Source organism: Aedes aegypti, chromosome 2 (assembly GCF_002204515.2).
Source record: "Aedes aegypti strain LVP_AGWG chromosome 2, AaegL5.0 Primary Assembly, whole genome shotgun sequence".
In the NCBI taxonomy this organism is placed as follows: domain Eukaryota; kingdom Metazoa; phylum Arthropoda; class Insecta; order Diptera; family Culicidae; genus Aedes; species Aedes aegypti.
In genome coordinates this window covers 320,061,930-320,076,704 of record NC_035108.1, presented here as the reverse complement: position 1 = coordinate 320,076,704, position 14,775 = coordinate 320,061,930, and the positions used below count along the sequence as shown (strand labels likewise).

At 37.7% G+C, this 14,775-nt stretch overlaps 1 protein-coding gene and 1 non-coding gene across 2 annotated transcripts in view; one reads left to right on the top strand and one right to left on the bottom strand.

The window, feature by feature from the left end:
- LOC5570957 (netrin receptor unc-5) overlaps positions 1–14,775 on the bottom strand; it is a 507,697-nt gene that overhangs the window by 255,447 nt on the left and 237,475 nt on the right. The window lies entirely within an intron of this gene.
- On the top strand, positions 10,248–10,319 carry Trnav-aac. Its single transcript has one exon. It is a non-coding gene; the product is annotated as a tRNA-Val (tRNA).

The following is a 14,775-nucleotide window of genomic DNA, read 5'->3' as shown; positions in this document are numbered from 1 at the left end:
TCAGGGAAGTCAAGAAAATTTCCCTTACGAAAATATCCTGGACCGACCAGGAATCGAACCCAGACACCTTCAGCATGGCTTTGCTTTGTAGCCGCGGACTCTAACCACTTGGCTAAGGAAGGCCCCCAAACGCAGCTGCTAGAGAAACTTTATAATATTTTGCAAAAATTCTACTATTTTTACGAAATGAATAAATAAATATAATTTTTTAGGATAGAATATGTTACGGGGAACTAGTGCAAGCATTCACTCAAATTTTGAATCATGTGTAAAAAAATGAAAGTTTGTCAATGTATGTTGCTAACCTACTGGACATGGTTACGGCATTTTTATTATTTCTGTAGAAATAAACGTTTGTTAACACGAAAACTGCTAAACCACAATTCGATACCTAATTGTTATAACAACGTTCATGTTTTGTAGCTATCACCAGGCCTTATTTTGACCATTTTGATTTGATAGATGGAGCAAACTCGTACGCACACAACAATAGGGTCCTAAAATTTTTAATGAAATCTTGTTCTGATTTAATAGCACGAGAGAGCATGTTCTTGCAAATATTTAAGCAATTTTTCCCGCTCAAATAACGGCTATATCACATTTAAACTTTAATTTTAAAAATGTGTCCGAATATGAACCTTGACACTTTTGATCTCATGTTTGACGTTCACTTAGTCGACAAAAAGGCCACAGGGGTTTTAGTTTTAACACTGGGGTTGTTCTTACCGAACGTTTCGGAAGGGACACTGAAAACAAAAAACACTAAACATTTGTGTTCAGTGGCGCAACCAAGGGGGGGTTTTGGGGGTTACATCCCCCCCCAGAGCCGAAAAAATATGAGACTCACCAAGTATATTTTTGATATTCAACACTACACATCATGTAACTACAGAGCAGTAGCTTAGTTTGATTCATATTAACTCTAAGAATTTCAGTAGTTTTTACAATTTTTTTTCTTGAAAGTTGTATTTCAATTTAAATCCATAGACCCATAAAGAGTTTGATAAAATACAAAATAACCTGCAAATTTGTAGTAATAAGCTTAAAAACACAGTTTTTAGCCTTTTTTAAAAGAAAATGTATCAAACGTTTGTCAAACGTTCAGATGTATTGGATCCTTTTCATTGATGCAGCAGTAGAAATCAAGTCCTCACCGATTTGCCAAATTTTGCGACCTTCAGAGGATACGTATTTCCGAAAAAGAAATTCTTTGATTTTTAAAGATTACGGAGTAAAAAATCTGTGAATGCTATTGAAGTATTAAGCTGTCAATGAAAGCATTTCAGCCTCATTAGGAATTTCAACAAATTAGACATTTTGTTGGCGTGGGTCATTAAATTACAATCTATTTTCTGGGTAAATCATGAGGGTGTTCAGTCAATTCGTCCTATAAATGTTTGAATAAGTGTCCATCATAAAAAAAAATACTTATTAACGTCTTACTACAATAGTAACTCAATCGGATCACAAAGTCATCCAAAAACAAAGTTTAATGGTTGTGTTGAAATGTAAAGGTTAGTTATCACATTTTTGATAATAGCATCTTCACAATGAAAGCAAGACTCATTTTGTGACCTTTGGACTCGGTTTTCTGGATTGCCAATTCTGTAAGATGTGACAATTAGTCTTTAGTTTTGCAATGCTGATCTACTTTCGACCTACTGCAACAATAGTGGTAATAATTACTATTGCAAATTGTTGCGCTTAAAACATTATCCTCAAATATTTTTTTTTTTCATTGTTGAAAATATTTAAGGAAAAACACAGAGAAAGAGCGATTGAATGGCATCACGTTAATGTATTGTAATAATTATTAATTCATTTTACTATGCAAAGACAAAACTTATACTTAAATACTCGATTTTTTTATTAAAAATATCTTCTCAACAAGTATCTTAAAATTGGCAAACCCCCCCTAGAACCAAATCCTGGTTGCGCTACTGTTTGTGTTTAAACCAAGGGATGTGACAAATTCTGAGAAACAGGAAAAAGATGATTTTTAGACTTAAATCAATAAAAAAACATTTAAAAATTGAGTAAACATGTGTTCTTGGCCAATCCTTAAGCGTTTGCTACTGAAGTTTTGACAGGGCTTTAGGACCCTATTATGAGTCAGTATTCGATGTTCATTGAATAATCCATAGCTGAGAGAGTGAACAGAAGCGTTGACTCTAGTGAAATGCACATCTTCCATTTGACAGCTTTTGCTTACTGCGAAGCTCGGCAAACCAATGTCATATAGGATAGATCCGGTTCTTAGTATGTGTTTGCTTGTAATAGTCACGGTTATGATGTAAACAAAACGATCAGCTGATGGTTATGACAAGCCTGTCAAGAATTTTGTTCGATGCTTGCCAGACATGACGTCATCTTCAACAACTTCACGTTTTTTTGGCTCGCCGAAGTTGGCCGAAGTACGCGACCGCACCTATAGGGTGTCCCAGAAAGTATGGACACGCAAACTCAGCTCCGTCAACGCAAGAGAATAGTTTCGCTTTTCTCCTTGCTTTTTTGGGCAAAGAGCTGCAAAGATGCAACGAAGACCTGTCCGGAAATGCTCTTCTTCGAACTGAGAAATTAGAAAAACAAAATCTGGCGTAACTTGTCAAAATGACCTATGTAACAATGAGTGGTTATCTCCTCTCTCGCTGTTTTTCAATAACAGAACATTTCATTGTAGATCGAAAAACAATGTCCTTGCCCGACCAGTGGATTACAACAGAGATGTATCAGATTTTGTTGTTCAGTAAACACGTTTTTTCTAACAACATTTGTTATAATTTGGATTGATTGGTTGCTCAAGTAGCAAATATAAAAACAAATTTCCTCTTCATTGAACAAGATTAAAACAAAATATCTAGAATTTATACAAAATTATAACTCATCCTTTTCAAACTAAATAAAAATATAACTCATTATGTTATATATCATAGCGGAATTATATAAACATTTTTTATTTTCATTCGATATCCAGTAGCTTTTAAATTACTCATAATAAACGGTTTTCTGTTATAATTATGTTTTAACCTAGAACAAATTTTGAATTGACTTCGTTATTATAACTGATTTTGTTTGGAATGAGTTATCGTTTCTTCGACCTACACAGATGCAAATTCCCCGTCGAAATACCTTGAGTGAAAAGGGATTTATCACAAACAGCGAGGGCTATAAGGCTCAACTCAAATCACAAATACTCAATTCTCATTTTATACGTGTGTATGATCTATTTTGCTCATGCTTTCCAGATAATCTGTGGTCCAAACCTCATACGCTATACTTTTGTGTGTTCTTATACTAAATTGGCATCGATCTTACATTATCACTCCCGGTTACCGCTTAAAGATGGCATTTACGCCACCGGCCGGCTCGCTCTCTTCCCTGCGATCGAAATGACTGCCCAGATCCTGTGGACTGGCAGCTGGCAAAACTCCTCCTCCAATCATCCCCGTAGCGCCACAAGTTAATGTATGAGCAACACTTGCTTCTGCCTCTCTGGCACCGGGTGTGCCAAAGTGCTGACGGCAACGAAAGTGCAACTCTAGGCGTAGCGATACTCGAACTGGATCTGAACTCCTGACGCTTGAAGCGATTGACCCTGCAATAAGAAAAAAGAGCCCTGGACGCATTTGATCGTTAACCATCTGGCGCAACAGGGAGGCTTGATAGAAACTCCTCTTCAATGCAAAAATGCTCTGCTATACTCTTACTCTCTCGTTGCTATGCTCACATTTATTCACGCTTCAAAAGATCTCTTGAGTGTCCCGCGCGATCAAGACAGGCCTCGAAGAGTTGTGATGGCACTTTTTTTGTGATGAAATTTTACTCTGTTGTGTTTTGTGCTGCATCTTCCTCGCTCATTTTTCGTAGAGTATGTCACCGAAATCTGATGCTGTTGAGAAGTATTATCAAGCATGTCAACAGGTCCTCCAGCGATTTACTTACCCTTTAAGGGGCTCTTGGTTGTCCGAATCTGTCAATCTGTCGTTTGTCTCAAAGCGGCTTAATGGACAACAGATGCAATTAGTACGGCGATCCAAATGGAAGTCGGAAAAAGGGTTTCTTCTCTCCTTTCCGGTTGAACCCGGCACGGCCTCTACTCGAGCCGCCGAAGATCGATCTGGTCGCTTCACTGGCTCTTTTGATCGTGTGTTCAGTCTCGCTATACTTGCGTCCAATTCAACGACAAAAAGCTAACAAAATGGTCGTCATTACATTAATGGTCAACCGAAGGGATTCTTTGAACATCATAAGATGTTCTCTCACCTGTTCCCGATCGCGTCCGGTGCTCTACGTCAAGAAATGATCGACGATTTTGTCAATCCGCTCCTCGATTTTCGTCAGTCGTGTTTTGATGGAAGGCATACGCTGGATTCGCTCACTTAAGAGATGGAGGGTATTCGATTTGGGTTGAAGGGGAACAATAGTTTCAAATAAAATCAAAATGTTCCACAGCCTGCGCGGACAGGCGTAGCTAAAATGCAATTTGCTGATAGAAGGACTGCGAATATTTTCTGTGCCCTCTCCTTAATCACTTCACCGCATCAAAATTAGTTTTCTCGAGCATGACTAACTGGTCGGTTTACGGACGAACACCAACTAATTCCGATGCGATCGTTTGTCCATCCAGTCAACGGGCAAATATGCAACTAACACAATCAACGAGGCGAACGTTTACCTATTGTGTGCTCTCCCCAAATTGTGCTCCCCTATTGTGCGTAGAAAAGTGCTCTCCCCAAACTGAGAAAGGGGAAAAAAGGTGGTAGGTCATTTGGCATAAAGTCGTTTGGCATAAAGCCGTTTGGCATAAAGTCGTTTGGCATAATGGTCATTTGGCATAAAGTCGTTTGGCATAATGGTCGTTTGGCATAAAAGTCGTTTGGCATAATGAGTCTGAAATCAAGAATTTCTTAAGATGACATTCATTTTTACGTTTCTATCGAATCTTTCTAATGATATCACGCTTGTTTTTGCAGTCATGATACAAAATGATACTTTATTCAACAATCATATGCTCTTGATTAAACTAAAGCATATTAGGAAAGTTATTGTCAATAATATTTTATTTTATACCCAGAAATTACTCTTCTTTCAAATACTAATTCTTCTATTAAGTTTCGCTATTAGCATAAATTTTTGCACTATAGATTTTGATAGCACAAATTCACCCTTCTTTCAAACGTTCTTGTTTTTTTTTTCTAAATATGGTGAAACTATAATTATAGGTATAAAAACCGTTGATATTAAATTAAAAAAAATCACCTTCTTTTATACAAAGACTGTTCTTTGGAGCTATATTTTTTTAAATTTTTTATTGTTTCCAAATACAAGAGGGTGGCATTCGATAACGTTGATGTGCTCAAGTTATCAGCGAATGGAGACATCGTTTACTGCAGTTACTTCGATGGGTTGTGCTACTTTTCCCCGAATGTCGGTTTCCCGAATGTCGTTTCCCCGAACGCCAGTTCCCCGAATATCCTGTTTCCCGAATAGTTTTTAGCGAACTGGCCATCTAATATGCACCCTTCTTTATTTAATTGGCGGTTCGTTCGAGTTTTACCGTCCTCAGCATTTTTGCCAACATGTGTATATCCGAGAATGACAGAATACCTCCTGCTTTTGATTGCTTCACTATCCAGCCACTGAAGATTATTATAGCACCTGTTTAAACTGCACCACTTTTTAGGGAAATCGCTCATTCTGGGAAATGGCATTCAGGGAAAAGGTCCATTTGATGAACAGGCATTCCGGGAACCGACATTTGGAGAAACCACATTCGGGGAAAAGTAGCATAAACACTTTGATGTTCCTGAACGCATTTGTTGATGTCTTTTCCTTTTATCATGCCGCAATAATTTTTGTCGTCCAATCTTCTATTGATTTAATCATAATTTATTCCTTCTTTTAAAAATAGGTTGTTCTTTATATTTATATTGTTTTAAATTTTAGTATTTAGTAAAGCTAAATGTTAACCATTTTTATATTTATGCTACCATTTTTTGCAAGACGTGCTAATTTCTATGTAACCTGCCAATATTCAACTTTTTTTTTTTTGCAAGCGCATGATATCTTTTCGAAATATACTGGAACAATATCATCTCAATCACAATTTTCCCCTTCTTTCGATAAAAGACGATGTTTTTTATGTACACTTCAAAAATTAATAAATTTATATTGAATGGTTGAAAAGTTTTGCCACAAATGTTTTCTTTTAGAAATGTGTTGTTCATGGGAGTTATGTTGTGATAAGATTTTTTTGCGTTAGAGCCTTAAACATTTTAAACGAAAAATAATTTGCCCTCATATATAGGCTATTTTTTCATTATGCTGCAGTAATAGATCTTTGGAACTTTTATATTTTGCAAATAAATTTTCCATTCTTTTATTAAGCAATTTTCATCAAGTGTTACGTCCAAACTGGGACAGAGTTTGATCTGCAGTGAAATATATAATGATCCTTCACTTCATGAATTACTGTGAACTTCCTTTGCCAATTTACTATATTGAAATATGTATATCGCAACAAGCTCAAAGATACTCTATGTTCTGGGATGTAGAAAAAAATAATATTCCGAACAGATCTTTCACCAGACCGTCACGAGTTTATTTAGTTATGCTATCCAATGTCACAACGATTTTTGACATTCATAGCTTGGAAAATTTCTAAACGAACACCACGCTTGTTGAGAACTTACCAAAAATGTTTGCTATGGGCTCGGTGGTGTTGATTTCGGTAAAAGCTTCAAAAATGCCGATATTCATTAAAAGTCAATGATTATGCCAAACGGCCATTATGCCAAATGACCATTATGCCAAACGACTTTATGCCAAACGGCTTTATGCCAAACGACTTTATGCCAAACGGGGTACAATCGGGAAAAAAATCTCTTACTTTGTGAAGCACTGGGTTTGTCAAAACTAAATCTTTACAACAGTGATAATGAAAATAAGCAAACTCAAACGTGTAAACTCCTCATCCCGCAGAGAACGTACGCTCAGCTTGTGTGTGGGTAACATTGCTTCTCTTTTCTAGTTGATCATTAGAAAGTGAAGAAAGAGACTAAGCTAAGAGCAAGAAAGAAGCCTGGCTATCACTGATATTTGTACTGCATTTGAGAGTAGAGATGGGCAAAACGGTCCAATCATGAGAGTGAATCGTAGATGACGCACTCACAAAAGTGAATCAACTCTTTTGATCGATCTTTATTTTAAAAGTTAAAAAAAATAAGTATGTAGATGTGTAGTGATATAAAAACTTTGACTATTTCTCGCATAACTTGGGATCTCGCCCTAAAAGCCATTGGTAACCAAGTGTGTAGCTCGTTGTGTTGCAAATGAATGGATCAAGCTAAAAACTATCACCACTGGAGATAGAGGAGGGCTTTCTCTTCATCTTAGAATTGCCAAATACCGTGTAAATCAATTCTGTTGCTTAACAACAACAAGCTGTCACAACATTTCTTACTTTCTATCGGTATCATGCTGATCTATATTCCCTATTGGAGGGAAGAACAGGTAAGGCAGCACAAACAGTAGCAGACTACAAATGCTGGACGATCCGATCTCACATCAGAATCACCAGCCTGTGTCGGAACCAGATCGCAGGTCCAGGAACGGATATAGATGGGTTGATTCTACGACTGGCGTGAGGTGAGAATTGTTGGTCTCCTATAGCGAGGTGACAATTCTCAACTCGAGTGAAGTGACTCGCCGTGTAAACCAAGTGGAAAGTCACTTCACACGAGTTGAAAATTGTCACCTCGCTATAGGAGACTAACAATCCTCACCTTATTCTGTACTTATTCTGTGTGGCATGTAAGGCTAGACGAGTCGGTGAGGTGTCGGCTCGCTCCCATTTGATTAACATTAGTCGCCTCACGTCATCCGAGATGAGAACGTCTCGACTCACACGCCGCGCAGAGTAAGCAGAGTTGACGCCTACCAAAACAGAACTGAAAAGTGGTACTTTTCAGAAAGAATCTGTGCTGAGAAGTAGCACTTTTCAACACTGTTTCTTTCGGTAGGAAAAGTAGCCCGTTATGTCGATCAACTTCTCAATGAAAAGATGATTGATTTGCAACGGAATTACAAAAAAGTTATTTCTGTTAAATTTATGAGCATGCTTCCAAAAAAATCGGTGGCTCATGAATCATAACTCTTATAAAAAGAATCGTGATTCGTTCACTCGGTTTTGCGGGTGGACTCTTTTGAATGATTAGCGATGAGTCGTCCATATCTATTTGAGAGGAATGGAATAAAATCATGTATCACTGCAATCAATTTTATCCTACCAAGCGATTTCAACAAAATTTATGGTATTTGTGTCAAATGATAAAGGCTCGTTATCAAATACGGTGGTCACAAAGAAAGTGGTCAATTATGAAAGTGGACGAAATGCAATAATGTGACATTTCGAAAATAAAATATAAATGTGCATTGAATGGCATTGAACTTAGATTTCAACTGTCACTTTTTGGAAAAATAGTTTGCTTCTTTGAATCCGTATAAAGATGATTTTCAAAAATCAATGTGGGGGACGGAGCTGGTGTAGTGGTTAGAACACACGCCTCTCACCGAGGACCTGGGACCGAATCCCATTTCCGAGATAGTCACTTATGATAATAAAGTTATAGTGACGACTTCCTTCGGAAGGGAAGTACAGCCGTTGGTCCCGAGATGAACTACCCAGACAACCAAAATGCACGTATAACCAAATCACCTTTTGCTTTATGCGATGCTTATATGTGCAAAGTTTCACGTATAAGATGTCACGAAAAGGCCTTATGCGTACAAAAGTGGAGGCGATTTACGTACATATTTTATATGATGAAACATAACATGCAATGCGAGTGTGTAGATTTTCTTGCGAATTGGTCTATACTCTTATGCGACTTTATTTATGATAACAAAGTTTATTTGACAGCTGCTACGGATTGATCCGACTTACTTAGTAAAACTATGCGGAATGAAACGAAATGTACATATGAACTCATAAAATAGCGTTTTATGCGAGGAAACTCATCGATCAAACGATTTCACTCACCATTTAGTGCGGAAGTGATGCAGTTTGTACAAATAAATGACTTTCGTCGTATACTGCTATGCGACTTCTGGTTGTCTGGGTAGCCCAGGGCTAAAAATTTCGTTAACAAAAATCATGCAAATCGGTTCAGTATTCTTGGAGAAAACCGAAAAAAACTATATAAGGTTTTTTAAAGTTTTCAAGATCTTTATTTGTCCAGGGTGGTATCAGAAACATAAATGCTCATTACTCAAAGACGGCTGGACCAAATTGCTTCATTTTTTCACAACACACTCGCATCAATGTATCATTTCGAAGAGTGAATATACGAACACGATAAAAATTTTGTAGCCTGAGATATTTACGTAGGTTATGGCTACGTGTCGGTCCCCCAAGGAATTTTGGAGTATCTCTGCATCCAGATGACCAATTATCAATATCGACAAATATTCGAAAACTAAAAGAGTTTTTTGAGAACTTGTAAAAGAATGGGGCAAAAATATCAAGAATCAAAAAAGTTATCGCGATTTGAATCTTTTTTAAGCGGTAAAAAATGAAGCTGCCGGTAGAGGGGTTAATTATAGCGATTGTTCTTCAATTACTAAATAGTTACCTGACACATAATATGAACATTCAACATTTATTAGGTTAAATTAATAACCTCATTACGCGTGGTAAAGATGGACAAATTATGGGTGAAATTATGAAAAAAATCCACGCGCTCGGCTGGGATTTGAACCCAGGACTCTTGTATGCTAGACGAGCGCTTTACCAACTAAGCTACCGAGCCACTTGGTGACCCAATAACTGAGTTGGTTACAAGTTTAGAATTCAAATCCCTACAGACCTACCAGTTTAGAATTCAAATCCCCACATCCCAGCCGAACACGTGGATTTTTTTCATAATTTCACCCATAATTTGTCCATCTTTACCACGCGTAATGAGTTAATTAATTTAATAACCATGCGGATTGGATTACCGAACAGCTCAATATAAGCGTCAATTTATATTAGAGTGTTACTGCCTCTCTGTAGTAGTCATGTTGTCACTTGAGTGAGAACGACACGTTGATAGCCAAACAGTTTCAACACTAAATAAATCGCACTCGCTCCTTCCGCGTGTGTAGGAACATGAGATGGATGGATATGGGTTATGAAAGGAGTCTGCGTGGAGTGTAGGGATTTGAATTCTAAACTTGTAACCAACTCAGTTATTGGGTCACCAAGTGGCTCGGTAGCTTAGTTGGTAAAGCGCTCGTCTAACATACAAGAGTCCTGGGTTCAAATCCCAGCCGAGCACGTGGATTTTTTTTCATAATTTCACCCATAATTTGTCCATCTTTACCACGCGTAATGAAATAATTAATTTAATAACCATGCGGATTGGATTACCGAACAGCTCAATATAAGTGTCAATTTATTTTATTAGGTTATTAATTATAATTATTGTTTTATTTGAAGTGTTTCGTATTCAGAAGAACAACGCTGATCGTAATTTGAGACAGCATGGTATATGGTAAAACTGATAAAACACATGGATAACTTAAAATCGAATTCGGAGAGCTTTGCTCAATAAGAATAATTGTATTAGGTTTAATATAAATGCCCCAACGACATGCGCAGAACATATGTACCACTTGTGAAAACACCTGTCATATGTCATATAAACCATTTCACTATGGGCCAGGGACGCAATCTGGCGGGACAAAATTAATAACTCGGTAACGAAGCGTTTCCGGTATTTGGTGTCTTCGGCAAAGTTTTTTGTAACAACGAGGAACATCTACTGCCATAAATGGATAGTTCATAAATCGTCCGCATAGGTGGCGCCACAATCTAACTTTTTACTGTGACGTTCTAGAGAATTGGCGTGTTCGGCAAAGTTGTTCATTTTGATGAAATATACAACTCTCTCGAAGACGTCAAAATTCCACAGCCTACTGTTTTCAAGTTATTGGAAAATTAGAGAAAATTAGTGAAAAAACGATTTTTTTCACCGAATTTGACTTTTTTCCCAAGAACCATGGCATATAATATTTTTTGCTGATAAATATATAACAAACGCAAGCTCTGGTGGGAAAAAAATAATAATACGACGCATAAAACTTAAGAAATTATGAAAAACCTTGAAAAATAGAGCAATTTTTGAACCTTGATATCTCCAAAAGCGCAAAAAATCGCAAGCTCAAATTTTCAGGCAACATAGAGCAACACTTGATAAAACGGATGTCAAAATTTCAGAGAGGTATATTTTGGTGTTTTTGAGATTTTTTATTTTTTTTACGGTTTTTTTTTTCTTTACGCGATTAATATTTTCGTGGCAAATATTTAAGTGTATTTTAAAATTAGCGGAAAATTATATTTTATTATTTCATGAAATTATTATAACTGCTCACAGTACAAGCTGGCTTTTGATTTCATCTTGAATTACCAACGTTTTCCGGAAGCTCAAAATTTAAGTAAATCCGGTGATTAAACACATATTTGAGGTTAAACAACCTAACAGTTCTCAAAATCGAAGGAATCTCCAAATTGATACCTTTGATCTGTATCCTCTGTTCCGAAACATCCAAGGATCAACGCTCTTTCCGCTTTAAAACAAATCTACAAGCTCCGAACAAGAGTTCGTGTGCTCTGAAATTTTAGTATTTAGATATATCGACATGAACATGCTTTCAAATTTGATTTCCCGTGTTAAAAGTAACACATTCACAAAAAAATTGCTCACCTCGAACCATGATGACAACAATTAACTGACACATGATCAAGTTTTTCATGGCAAACTATATCATTTGAATTATTGAAGAAACACAAATATGTACCCAGTTTTAATCTACACTTTCACCTACATTACTCGATATCAACTCAAGGAATTGCTCTTAAACTGAATTTCATGGCTTGTATGATGGCTTTTTTAAACAGTTTTCCGAAAGTTTTTGTTCTACGACTCGTTATTTCTTAAAGTCGATTGTCCGTTCCGATTCCTCATGAAAATTAACTGTACTGGAGTAATATAATCATTGTAAAAAAATGAAATATCTCAAAAACACCAAAATATACTTTTCTGGAATTTGGACATCCGTTTCATCAAGTGTTGCTTTAAGTTGCCTGAAAATTTGAGCTTGCGATTTTTTGCGCTTTTGGAGAAATTAAGATTCAAAAATTGCTCTATTTTTCAAGGTTTTTCATAATTTCTTTAGTTTTATGCGTCGTATTATTAAAAATTTTCCACCAGAGCTTGCGTTTGTTATATATTTATCAGCAAAAGATATTATATGCCATGGTTCTTAGGAAAAAAAGTCAAATTCGATGAAAAAAATCGTTTTTTCACTAATTTTCTCTAATTTTACCAATAACTCGAAAGCAGTAGGCTGTGGAATTTTGACGTCTTCGAGAGAGTAGTTTATTTTATCAAAATGAACAACTTTGCCGAACACGCTCTCTAGTCTCTAGAACGTCATAGTAAAAAGCTAGATTGTGGCGCCACCTATGCGGACGATTTACGAACTATCCGTTTATGGCAGTAGATGGTCCTCGTTGTTACAAAAAACTTTGCCGAAGACACCAAATACCAGAAAAGCTTCGTTACCGATTTATTAATTTTGTCCCGCCAGATTGCGTCCCTGGCCCATAGTGCATTTGTAGCACATATTAAAATCAGACTATCAGCTCGAACAGCGTCGTAATGACAATTCGACCACCAAACTGCACCGACAGTCATTATAAAAATCAGATATTTACCTCAAGCAAATGTCTTGCAAACTTGTCGTCGTCGTCGGCCGCCACCGACTGTCAAACAACACGCTTGAAGAATCGCAAACAGAAAAAAATCTTTCAACCAACAAGACATGAAAGGAAACCACCACGCCACACCAGTCAGAGGCGACCGGGCCGCGGCGGCACTCATTATATTTGGGGTGCTTACTTTTTATTATGTTTTCAATTTGTCCATTCGGTTGTTAAATGGAGCGCACGATGATGGTGGCGGTCTCGCTTGTTGTAGGTGCCGCTGCTGCTGCCGCTTCTGTGGTTTCCCAGGAATGAACCTGGCCAAGAAGTTTGCCGTTTTGCCGTCTTTGATGAGTGGGGGACACGGTCGTTAAATTGAATTATCAGAAGCGCTACGCGGCTGGTGCGTGGGCGGTTTAGCCCAGCTGAATGGCCAATTCAGTAAGCCTACGGTTGAACCTGATGTGACTGCGCGAATAGCGCGAATTTGACGACCGAGGACTACGGCGACAACGACGCGGCCCGTGATTGATGGTTGATTGAGATGGAAATGGTCGATTTTTGACTCGCTAATGGCGAAGGTTGTGCGCCTTGGACAAGCAAAAGTTTAGCCCCCGGGAGACACACCGCGCCACAACTAGGGATTTGACGCAAATGTAAAGTAATTTATTGAAGCGAAGGCGGTGTGCTTTAAAACCGGTGAAAATGGGGCGGTGAAACAAAACACAATTGGCGCGACTCCACGAATACGTATTAGAGAGGTGGTTTATCTGCATTTCGAGCGAAAGTAGGACGATTGCCGCCTACACAGTCATGGTCTTCTACAACTGGACCTCGTTTATTGGCATCATTTCGTTCCGAGTTCATTGAGGTATACATTATCAGCAGTGTGCACACGAATGGCTGCATTGCAGTTTAATTGCAGTTAAAGCTAATGAGGAAATTAAGATAATAAAGTCCAAGTGATACAACCTCCGATGACCTGGAATTGGCACTCGCTGTCGGAGATGATAACAATTTTAGCAGATAAATGCCGTTTGCTGTGGGATTATTTAAATTTACTCTGTCGAATGTTTGCTAGTCTTGTAGCGCAAACTTTGAATGAGGATTGTTGTTAGAGAAATCAAGTTACTATGGGTAACTTCTGACATTGTCACTGTGTCTAGGTCTTTGTCAAAGCTGATCGAGAAATCAAGGATGCCTGACGGTAAAACGATTGATTTTGTTTTTTGTTAAATTCAGAGTTCGGAAAAGTTCTGAGATTCACACTACAGTAGGCAAGCGTAGCAAATCACAGTCACCGGAGCCAGTGAAACTCACGCGTGTCGCTGCTGTAGGCAAAATGCCTTGAACATAGCAAAACACCCGTTGCTAAGGGCAACCCAAAACTACTGTAGAAATATGTTCTATTTCCCGTTGCTTTTCCCGCATTTGCAGCCTTCAATGACACTCCTGATTTAGAAAATTCATGTACCCAACATAGACTACTTGATGAGATTCACAATTTTGAACTACTGTATTAGGACAGCCACGTGATTTTCGCAAAAACTCAAGCCTACTACTATGACCAATCCCAGCACTGGTTAAGGGGACACGGGAGATCGTGTTATTTTCCCTATCTTTCGTCTCACTCTAACAATAATCATCAAAACTTTGTGGAAGCAAATCTCGAGTTCTAGTGAACCGATGAAGCTGAAAATTTATCGGGTTGTGCACTACATATATAGAATCATAGTGATACATTTTTGCATCGATATATGGAGTGGTTCTTGAGATTTGCTTCTTGAAATGGATAGGGTGATTATGATGACGTCCCGTGCGGCCTTAAGTTTATTCAGTTTTTCTAATGACTAAATCACAAGAATCATGAAAGGAATGACATCTGTAAGAAAACCGAATACTTTATCAGTTTTCAATATTGACAAAGTAACACGGCATGCACTAACCAAAGAAACGATATACTACAAGATACTGGTCACAGTGGTTTATGTTACGAATGGAAATATAAACAATGACAATGCTTGCAT